Source organism: Patiria miniata, unplaced genomic scaffold (genome assembly GCF_015706575.1).
Source record: "Patiria miniata isolate m_02_andy unplaced genomic scaffold, ASM1570657v1 HiC_scaffold_25, whole genome shotgun sequence".
Lineage (NCBI taxonomy): Eukaryota > Metazoa > Echinodermata > Asteroidea > Valvatida > Asterinidae > Patiria > Patiria miniata.
The window spans coordinates 5,188,452-5,199,637 of NW_024037064.1; the positions used below are offsets into that span (position 1 = coordinate 5,188,452).

The following is an 11,186-nucleotide window of genomic DNA, read 5'->3' on the forward strand; positions in this document are numbered from 1 at the left end:
TGGACAAAAGTCTGAAAAAGAAAAAAACAAGAACAAAAAAATAACTTTAAAGAAACCTAGACTTATGTTTGTGGACAAAAACAGGGCTGTTTTGGATTTTTTTTGTGGCAAGTGACCATGGAAAGTTTCATGTATAAGTTACATCCAGGAACTAGTGAATATAATATGTGATTACATTCCCATAGGGCTTTGATTTTTGACATCACATGTGACGTCATAATGTCATGATGACGTCACATCAATTTTCATCTATAACTATATTTTGTTTGTAAATAACAACTAAGCCATAGCATACATCGTTGAAAGCAAGTTCACATCTTTCACCAATTTTAAATTTCAAGGCACTTCCGGTTCAACCGGAAGGAAGGGTCACGTGATTTTGCACATAATATAAAAAAAAATGAAGACCCTGGATTATTCTATCCATTCCTGTAAACGTCAAGTTCAGGTCTCTTACGGTTGATTGTATATAGATTTTTAAAGATCTATTAATCTTTAACGTGATGTCACGTGACCCATGATGACGTCATCGTGACGTCACTTCAATTTTCATCTATAACACATCCCGGTTTAGGTACATACCAACTTTCAACCCCATAGGACCTGTACGGTAGTTCAGGAGATATAGGCCTTCAAAATATATTTATTTTATATGACGTCATATGTCACATGATGACGTTGTCATGACGTCGAGTATTCATCTATAAGACATCCTGGTCTAGGTAAATACCAACTTTCAACCCAATCGGACCTGCAGTTGTGGAGATAGAGCCCATCTGTCAGATCTAGCCGAATTCTGCTAGAAAATGGTCACAACAGAAAAATTGCATATAATGTGACGTCACGTGACACATGATGACGTCAATGTTCGAGGATCAACTGCAGATGCTGGTCTAAGTGTGTGCCGAGTATAAAGGCAATCCGGTTGATTTTAGAGGCCAAAGTGCCAGTAACAAAAAAACTTGTACAAATGCTATGGGCAAAAATGACTGGAAAAAAAAAAGAAAAAAAAATCTTAACGAAAACAAGGCTGTTTCGGCCAGTTGCCAAAACAGCCAATAAAAACCATGAGGGCACCAGTGTAGCTTAAGTAAGCTCTAGCGGCATGTTTCAATAAGTTATATTTTTTTTCTTGGTATTTAAAGACCATTTGTCAACAATTTTTCAAATTGCTCATAAATATTCTTTGGACAATAAAAATACTTTCTCAAATTTCATAATGCTGACCTCATCAGACTAGAAGTCAATGTCGGGAAACTTTGGAAAAGATGCATTTAAGCCAGAAGTTACTTGACAAGTAAATAATAGTTTTTGAACGCTTGGACTAAAAATGCTTAAGTTCATTTCTTCCTTTTTTCTCTCTAAAACATACAACTGACGAATGTACTGTACCATAGTTTCACGCCCAACCACCCATTTTTTATAGACAAATGCAAACCTCAAGTAAATTCTGACATACAGCAGGCATTAGTGTACTTTGCAAGAACTGAGTTATTAATTCAAAGTTTTAAACTTTTGATAACTAAAAATTGCTCTATATTTTGTTCAATGCTTCATTTGAAAATCTAATAACTTTTTTTAGCTAAAAAATAAACAGTTAAATACAAGACTAAATATATTTGTAAGGTTTGAACCATGAGAATAGCACAGAGAGTACATGTACATCGAGGTACAGGTACAGGCACATGTTCATGTATTTGCAAACAGAGTCTCCAAGACGTGCCAGTTATTCACAACATGTATGGTGGTTGGAGACAACACAATGTTGATGTACTACTTGTACATGACCGGGCTTTGAGGCAGGCCATGTATTCATTAGGTATGTTGTATTTCATGGGGACTGAGAATAGTGACAGTGCATTTACATACTGTGCATATGTTACATTTGAGTTCTTCTTTACCCACAGGTCCACTGGCAGTTGCAGCCATCCACAATCCTGAGCAACGCTTGCTTGTGTTGGAAGATGGAAGCAAGTATGTCAAGGTGTTCAACATGAAGGACAACACTCTTGACTTCAAATTCCCAACAGTAGCACCGAGTGAGGTTGAGGAGACACAAGTGAACCTAAAGAGCACAACAGTCAGGACAAACGGTATTATTTTAGTAGGAGACATAGAAAGAATGGTGTGGACTGAACACAGACCCACTGATGGTGAGATCCTACACACCATACCAGTGCAGACTCCACCTCAATTCCTGGCTGTTGATGACGACACTGATAGAGTTGTGGTCAGTGGATTCCACACAAAGAAAGTGGATATTACCGACTGTAAAGGTTCTATACACACCACCATCAAACCAACTATCAATGGTGGGCCAGTGTGGTGTGATGGTGTATGCTGTGACAGCTCAGGCATCTACCTTGCAGTGGACCAAGGTGCAGCTGGCACTGGTCATATTCACCACTATGACCAAGATGGCAGGTTTCTTGATTGCGTGGATCAGGGTCTGTGTTTCCCACTTGGAATCACATTCACATCCAATGGCCAGCTGGCAGTGGCTGAACACTACTTCATCAAGATGTATCACAAGGTGTGATGTCATCCAACATGACATTGGCTAGCAATCATCATCATCCCAACAGCAAATGTTGAGGATGAAATTGTCCAGTCATTACAGCACCAATCAACATTCATGTCCCAGTCATATCACATCTCTCCTCAAAAATCCAAACTGCCAGATCCCTCTGATGTGAACCATTTTACCATACAAATTCTTAAATAAACAGTGCATCAATTACATTTTGTTACTATACAAAGTCTTATATAAACAGTGATTTGACTACAGCTACATTAGATTTGATTGGGGGACAATTTGTTTTAATCTTACATGCATGATGACTTGAATCTATTGTTTGTCTAAATTAAAAGGTAAATTTGAAAGGAGAGGGGAGTTTAGTGGGTGTTGAGGTGTTTGAATGTAATGACCCCCGCCTCCTCAACCCAACACCCCTCCCTCACCCAGTACATGGATTGCCATCAATCTATCCAATACTTACCAACTTTCTGTGGTGTTTATAAAACCCCGGCTTCCTTGTGGCTTCCGCTTCATCTCTGGCTCTAGATTCCTAAGAATCCTACCACATTCAAACTCAGTGAAAATGCACCAACCATCCATTGGCCTTGTGTGACAGGATTTTGTGTCTGTAATGAAGAAAATGGACCAATATAAAGTTTACATCAGCGTACAAAAATCATGAATCCCAAAGTCAAAGCCAGGGACAAAGCCAAGATTTCATAAACACAATTAAGATTCTTAAATTGTTCCTGATGGAAGTTGCTGTATATATTCTGCTATCTTTATAAACAAGACTTGAGAAATGTTTAGGATCATTTCGTTCTTGAGATTTAACATTCTTAACATTTATTTTGAATAATTATAACTTTACAAATGCATTACTCAGTTCAATTTTGTGTTAGGATTAGTGTTCAAGATAATGCATTACTCAGTTCAAATACGTGCATATTAGTGTTTAAGATAAGCCTTTATTCACTCAGTTAATTTTGTGTTACTTTTTTGCAGTTTCATGTACAGATTTAATTAATAAAACGCTGCTTTACAAGTCAATTGGCTTGTCCAAATGTATCCTAAAGATGAGTGACAAAGCTCATTCTATTAATGTGGTTTCAGATCTTCATTCACAGAATGGAGAATTGTGTTGACAGTGTTCATGAGGTTTATTTCTTGACCTCATCAGAGGCTTTAAATAGTACAAGCCAAAGCTGGAGACATAGCCAAGATTTCGAAAACTCCCTGGGATTCTGAAAATGGTTCCTAATGGAAAATCTACATGTAATCCATTATGTATTGTGCTTTTTAATAGAACTTTTGAGACAGTTTTACAAGCACTTCATCCTTGAGAAGTATTTTGTGATATACATTTTAAGCATGTACGTTCAGCACGACAGTTAGTACTCAGATTACTGTTCAATAAGCCTTTATTTACTCAGTTTTGACATTACTTTTTGCAGTTTCCGTTTACACATTTGAATTTACGATACGCTTACATGTATATTGAAGATAATTTACTCATTGAAATGTTTGCTAAAGATGAGTGAAAATTAATTTGGTTTCCTGTCTTAATTCACAGAATTAAGACTCATGTTTATCAGAATGTTTTTATCTTAATTTCAAATTCTGTTGACATTTGTTCTCAGACTGTCAAATATCCCTTCAGTTTGAATGATTAGAAATCAATTCGACTGAAGCTGAATTTCAGAAAGCTATACGGCCTGAGTTGCCTTGATTTTGGCCTGACGGCCACCTTGAAAAGGTCCCACACGTGTGGGACCTTTGTGGGACCTTTTCAAGGTGGCACACAAATAGCAAATTTCTAATTCACGTTTTTCGTCACAATCCATTTCAGAAAACTTGAAAATGAACAAAAATCATCAATTCAGTTTGTGTTTTAGCAACAATTATTTATTTGTTGCAAAGTATAAATCTTTTGTAAAAAAAATTAATGTTCAAATAGACTTTTAAGAGTTTAACAATTCACCACTGTATGTAGATCTTAGTAGTCACAACAAGACTTTGTAAATTCCCTTTATGTGTATATTCTTCAATTTGTTCCTAATAGAACATATACATCTACTCATTGTATACTGTGCTATCTTTACATTACATTTTCTGATAATAGAAATTACAGCCTGTACGTTTAATTATTCTGTATTTCTGTTAACTTCACTTTTTAAAGCCATGTAGGATCATTTGCAATTACCCAGATAAGCACCTACCGATTTAATGACAGAAACTTCAAAGTGAAGAACTATAGGACTGGTAACAAACACCCTGTGAAATAATTCCACCTGAAATGGTATTGTCAGAAAACAAACATTGAAGGTGGTTTCAAAATGGGGTGCCTACAGAATCCAGTTACGAGATCCAAAGACTTGTGCATTATGTTTTCTCTGTTTTCTCCAAATTACATAGTAACCACTCAGCTAAGACTTGAACAGAATGCTTGTTATGCACCCTACTTAAAATATTGAACACTTTTGTTGCCTCAGGAAAAAAAAAAAAACCTGCAAAGAGCAAATGATCCTATGCACAATATACCTTTACACAATCAAAATTAATCAAGATTACTTTAAAAATTAGTCTTTTAATATTCACTAAGTTTTGCAAACTTTACTCACAAGGGATTATCTTGATGGAAATTTGTACTATTTTCTTTGAAGGTTACAAATTTCAAGTGTGAAAGGTTGCCAAACATTTTAACAAATTTTCAAATCAATGGTATTGAATTTCAGGAAGCTATGGCCTCTGTTGCCTTGATTTTTGCCTGACTGCCTCCTTGAAATGTCCTTGCCCTTCCAAGAATTAAATTCCAGATCTCTGTTTTCATTGTTGTACCTATTTGGTTGCCATTTCAACTTGAAATTAATGAAAACAATTATACTAATCACTGCAGTTTTTAGGTTTAACAAAGAATTATAAATTTTCAAGAAACTTTTCAAACTCTACTGTAATTAATTCTATTCAAATTTAATGTATAATTTTGAAATGAGCAGAAATAAATGCATTCATCCTTTTTCATGTTTTTAGTCCCTGGGATAAGGCCATTTATTAGCAAAATTGTATGATTAGTCTTTTAAATATTATTTTGTTGAACTAAACCTTATGACATCCCAAACTCTGACTTGCACAGCTGGTATTTGTGCCTTCCAGCTCAAACAACTGTAATCTCTGATGCTAAATTTGTGAAAAACATCTTAAAATAATGTTTTGGGCCACTGCTCTCACCAAAAATGGCTTCATCGTGACCTGTTTTCTCTTTTTACCATCTTGATAGGATGGGTAAACATGGCTGGTCCCAATTGTATCCACATTGGTGGTTTCTGAAGGCATATTGCTTTAAAGGACAGCCACGAAACTCTGTGACTTTACCCTATTTGGGGACACTTGTAATGAGTTCAAAACACATATACATCTAGTTATTCTTTACTCTAAACATGCCAGCTAGCTTGGTGAACAAAGTGGATTTTCATGAGTCTTGCGGGAAAGGGGTCCAGAAGTAGGCTTGCGACTATGGTTTCTCAACTTACTTTCTCTCTATTAAAGTGAAGCCCTTTTCACACTAGACAAATCTCGGGGTTGGCGTAGGGTTGAAAACATGTATCGTTTCACACTTTAAGAATTTCAACCATGTGTCAACCCTGAGATTGATTTCACCACGGGTTGAACTCAACCCTGCTCCTGACCAGGGTTGAGATTTTCAACCCAGGTTGAAATTTTGGCCAGGGTTCAAAACAGTAGTACCTGAGCATGACAAGCTTGATTTGCATGAAACAAGTGTGAAATGATGTGGGGTTGAACACAGGGTTGAAATAAAAAACTCAACCCAGGGCGGCACTGGGTTCACCCAGGGTTGAGTTCAACCCAGGTTGAGAGGCTCTAGTGTGAAAAGGGCTGAAAAGTTGGTTCTAGTTGCCCCATCTCCCCTCCCTCTAAAAAAGTCAAACCCCCCCTCCCCCCCCCTCCCCATGAATGGGGCAACTTAATAAATGATCACATTTGGCTTACCAAGAAGTGACTGCTTGTAGTGACGGCCATCCCACACGGTTGCATCCTTTCCACACGACCGCCATACAGGACTGCTCTGGCTGATTCTCAATTTTCAGGGGTCAAATAACATCATTCAAAGTCTGTTGGTAACAAAATCAGAGTCTATAATGCTTCGGCATGAAATAGTGCAAGGATGGATGATCAAGTCAAATGGAACATTTGTCAGTGAAATACATGTTTTCACTCTTTCTTTTGTTCAGTTTGAGGTCGATTATTAGCTTCATGAATGACTGCTGCATGGTATTTGGTATGGATTAGGGAATTTGGGTTGGGATAATCAGCCTGAAACATTACCAAAAAAACCCTGAAACTACCCTTAAAATTACCCCCTTTCAAAAAGTGGTTTTTTTTATGTTTCAGACCAAATCCAACATTTTTTAATTTGTCTTATAAAAAAAAAAAAAACTCTGAATTCAGGTTAACCTAAAAAGTGGCATCCTAGATTAATAGAGGGAAAATGGACTATTTTGGAATACACTGGAGATATATGGTCCTGGATTTCCGGCCTCTTACGATCTAGATTTTTTAACGTAGTTGTGCCTCCAGCTCTAATTGCAATAAGCATTGGAGCTGGAGTTACAAACAGTGAAACGCTGCTATAACAAACATGGTGGAGTCGACTGACAGTATTCGTTATAGTGGTTGTTCGTTATAGCATGGTTATATTGATTTTGCATTAACTATAATAAAATTTACTATTTTGGGAGCCCATGGGGATTATTTGTTATAGTCAAATAATGTTTGTTATAGTGGTGTTCGTTATACAATGCCACGTTCAAGGCTAATACTATACATTTGTATATAGTGGCGTTTCACTGCATGAGATATGGATTAAAGAATCTTGGTTGGGATAATAGAGGGAAAATGGACCATTTTTGCAACACTGGGGGATATACACGGTCCCGGATCTCGGGCATCTTACGATCTAGTTTTTTTTAACGTAGTTCTGCCTCCTGCTCTAATTTAATGCGATAAATAAGCATTGGAGCTGGAGTTTCTCAAGTTAACTCAAGCTATATGCGTCCAAAAAAAAAAAGATAGTGGATATTTTGCCGGAGGTAATGCCGGCAAACTAACGTTTACTAAAGGTTTGCCGGTGGCAATCATCATATCAACAGAGGGCGCAGTACTCTTTAGATAGGGCTGAATTATACAATGTATTAAATTCCCACCAAAAGTTGTGTAGCACACTAGGTGTAGTGGTTAAGCAAAGGCCCTTGTGAGAGGGATGACCTGGATTCGATCCCGATCCCTGCCACATTTCTAAGGTTTCTTTGGGGGGGGGGGGGGATGGCCCAAATAAATAAGAATATCCTTCTTTTGTTATTTTAACATGTCTCAAACATTTTATTGCAGAGTATTACATTTTCTTTTTCAGATTTGTTGCTCTGGAGGATTTATTTTTAAAGTGAAATAAAGTCCGAAATTATAAAAATGGTCTGATTCCTATCTTGTGAATACGAAGTTAATATTGGCATGGAGCCAGACTAAAATTTGTCACCGGAAAATGTTTAAGTACCAAAAAACAGTAGGCCTAACTGCACATGTTCAGTGCATATGCTGCAAACTAACGTTTGGCCGTCTCCGGCAAAATATCCACTGCCATAAAAAAATCATTTTCTGACAAACTTTTAGTCCAAGTAACTTGGACCCAACTTATCGCCTTAACATACGGGCATGGTCTAGCGATAGTGGGGTCCAAGCTAATGGTTTATGCAGAGCAACACAATTCTGTCACTGACCCAAAAACCCAACATTGCCCAACAAAAACATCAGATTTCACCCTCAAAATGGCCTCCAAATTACTAAATACGCCACCTGAGGTACAAGTAGACGTCGATAATTAAGATGGTTGTACTGAAGTTTACTTACGATCCAGATGAAAAGTGAAATTTTCTGTTCAATTCCGAGAGCTCCCCTCACGATCGTGAACACGTTAATTTTCCGATTCATGTTAATGTTTGAACGACGCGATGTCGTCTTCATGCCCACGTACATTCGATGGTTCCTGTATCCCGAGTACGATTCCGTTACCGGGCGCGCGCCATGCATCGATTATGATGAGTAGAAAATTTCACAATCGATCTTGAGGGGAGCTCTCGGAATTGAATGGGAATTTTCACTTTTCACCCGGATTGTAAGTAAACTTCAGTACAACTACAAGCATCTTAATTATCGATGTCTACTTGTACCTCAGGTGGCGTATCTAGTAATTTGGAGGCCGTTTTGAGGTAAAATCTCATGTTTTTATTGGGCTATGTTAGGTTTTTTGGGTTAGTGACAGAATTGTGTTGCTGGGCATACAGCATTAGCTCGGACCCCACTAATATCACCAGACCATGTCCGAATGTTAAAAAGGCAATAAGTTGGGTCAAAGTTACTCGGACTAACAAACTTTTAAGTACTGTGTAAGTAAAGATAATGATGGTTTATCAGAATTTATCAACCAAAGATTCTGAGGCATTGACTTTGGAGTTTTTATAGTTTTGTTTTATTCAAGCACGCCACATTTACTGAGCCGATTTTGTGCCCAATTTCCGGACGCCACCGTTTTCAAAGTTGCATTTCGGACTCAATTTAAAGACACTGAAATTGTTCACAAGGGTTCAACAAAAAGCATAATTAAAGTAACTAATAGTACCAGCATTTTAATGAATGAAGTTGAAGTTCGTCAACGAAGAAATTTGGCAACCCAAATCGGGGAGCGTAATTTTTTTTCCTAGGAGGGTTAGGGGCAATGTCATGAATAATTCAGTTTTTCCTTTGAATCATTGCAAGACTTAGCTTCTCGTTCTATTTCCCCTTAATTTAAAATTATATCAGTGATAAATTTGGAGAAGAAAAATAGCTGATGAAAATGAACAGCGACGAAGTGGATTCGAACCAGGGATCTTTGTATCCATAAGCTAATCTCGCTATCCACTAGGCTACTGTGTGGTAGCTCGACGACAACTGTTCTTTTAAAATGCTTTAATGTATTGTAACTAGTTGATTAACTAACAACAATGCTGTTGATGTCATTGTCCGTTCTCATGGATAAACATGAATTATTCATGACATTGCCCCTAACCCTCCTAGGAATAAAAATTACGCAATCGGGGAAACGTCGTTGTGCCTTACGTTAACGCCAGAAAACAGATAACACGTGCTGTCCGCCACAGGCATGTTTATCAAATGGTGGCGCTCTTCACAATTAAAGGAGTCAAGTCTATCCTCGTTCTCTTCTAGTCAAGCGGTACGCCCTCGCTGCTATAGTACTATTGGAAACAAATTGAAAGTAAAGTTCACCCTGGGGACTATGGCATGTGTCGTTTCAGTACAATGGTAAAATCCTTATTAACGGTGGTTGTGAACTCTTTTGAAATAAGTTAACATTTTAGTCGGCAAAATTAAAAGTGTGCCCACGGAAAACGTCTTTTTTTCGCACCACTCTACTGCTTGATTTGTTTTAAATATAGTGTTTGATGTTCCCTTTCGCAATTTAATGTGGACTTCCTCATGATGACATCACGACCAAACATTGAGCCAAATTTGAGTTCATAACACGTGGCACTTTTGAAAATGTACCTCTTTAAGCCAGTGTGTTGTGTTTTCAACCAAATGAATTGACTTTAATTGGGATGAATTTTTCGCGCTGTCACCACTCTACTGCTCTAAGAGCATTAAATATAGTGTTTGATGTTCCATGTTGAAATGTAATGCCCTTGTGACACAATTAAGCCTATTGAAATTAGAGGGTAGCTGTCTAAAATGAATTTAATATGATTAAAATAAATAGTGTGCTCATGAGAAAGCGTTGAACAACACAAATTATATCTGACTGAAACAATATAGTGTTTAATTAAAGGCAAAAAAATACAATCCGAATCAATTTTCATGGAAAATGGCAACATGATCCTCTTGAAAACTAAGAAAATTATGGCCGTTTTACTTTTTTGAAAGTCTTTTGTTTCACTAGTTTACAAGATTTTTATGAAAAGGGACGCGCCTGACAAAAGAGTCTAGCACAAAGACAAATTTATGTGCCTTACTTTAATCTTACTTTAATCCCCCCACAGTTAATTGAGAAGGGCGCCCTCAGAATGCAAGATGTCTACGTCCAACTAGAACTACAGAGGGCGCCTGTCAAACTGGTCGATCGTAAACAAAAGTCATGCATGTCATGAAAGTTGTGGACGAAACTCCTGAAGTTCAGCAAGAGAGGGAACGTTTTGGGAAAGAACGTTGCAACGTTGACGCACATTTTCTTCATATATCATGTTAATAAAGGTCAGTCATTGTAAAAATATTTAAAATATATGAATCTGGGACTGAGAATCAATTCCAATTTGGTTAAAACTTAAATTGAGAATCTTCTTGAGAATCTTCTTGAATTTCCGTAAACTTTGTACACAAACGCTGAATACTGCATTCTTACCTTCCTTTTGTTTAGTATTTTGTGGAAAGAAGGGAATGTTTTTGATTTATGAGGGAAATTTTGGGGTAAAAGAGGAAGACAACTAGAAAAAGGGTTCAAAAATACAAGATGCTAACTTTGAAAGCTCATTGAATGCTCGATGCTGATCATGCTGATTGGTAGCCCCATAAATGTGGCCTATTTACTGGACTGCCTCCGTAA

At 37.3% G+C, this 11,186-nt stretch overlaps 1 long non-coding RNA gene across 1 annotated transcript; it reads right to left on the reverse strand.

The window, feature by feature from the left end:
- Positions 1-2,029: 2,029 nt before the first annotated feature.
- LOC119733243 lies at positions 2,030-6,644 on the reverse strand. Its single transcript, XR_005271729.1, has 3 exons — positions 6,527-6,644; positions 3,000-3,144; positions 2,030-2,065 (listed from the first exon to the last, which is right to left on the reverse strand). It is a non-coding gene; the product is annotated as an uncharacterized LOC119733243 (long non-coding RNA).
- Positions 6,645-11,186: the final 4,542 nt, after the last annotated feature.